This window comes from Phyllostomus discolor, chromosome 5, assembly GCF_004126475.2.
Source record: "Phyllostomus discolor isolate MPI-MPIP mPhyDis1 chromosome 5, mPhyDis1.pri.v3, whole genome shotgun sequence".
Taxonomy (NCBI): domain Eukaryota; kingdom Metazoa; phylum Chordata; class Mammalia; order Chiroptera; family Phyllostomidae; genus Phyllostomus; species Phyllostomus discolor.
The window spans coordinates 84,780-85,003 of NC_040907.2; positions in this window are offsets into that span (position 1 = coordinate 84,780).

Below are 224 nucleotides of genomic sequence, written 5' to 3' on the forward strand. Positions count from 1 at the left end.
TGTGAGCCTGGTCGGCCGTCACGCACCCCCTATTGGAGCCCGCGCCCGCCCGCCCGCCGCGCCGGGGCCTTTTAAATGGGCCAAGTTGTGGTGGCGGCGGTGGCGGCGGCGGCGGCGGCGGCGGGTCTCCCAAGTCCTCGCCCGGCGGGCGCGCGCTACAGTACGCGGGTGCGCGGCAAGGGCGGCGGGGCGGGGCGGGGTCCTGGGACCCCCGGGCTGGGCGG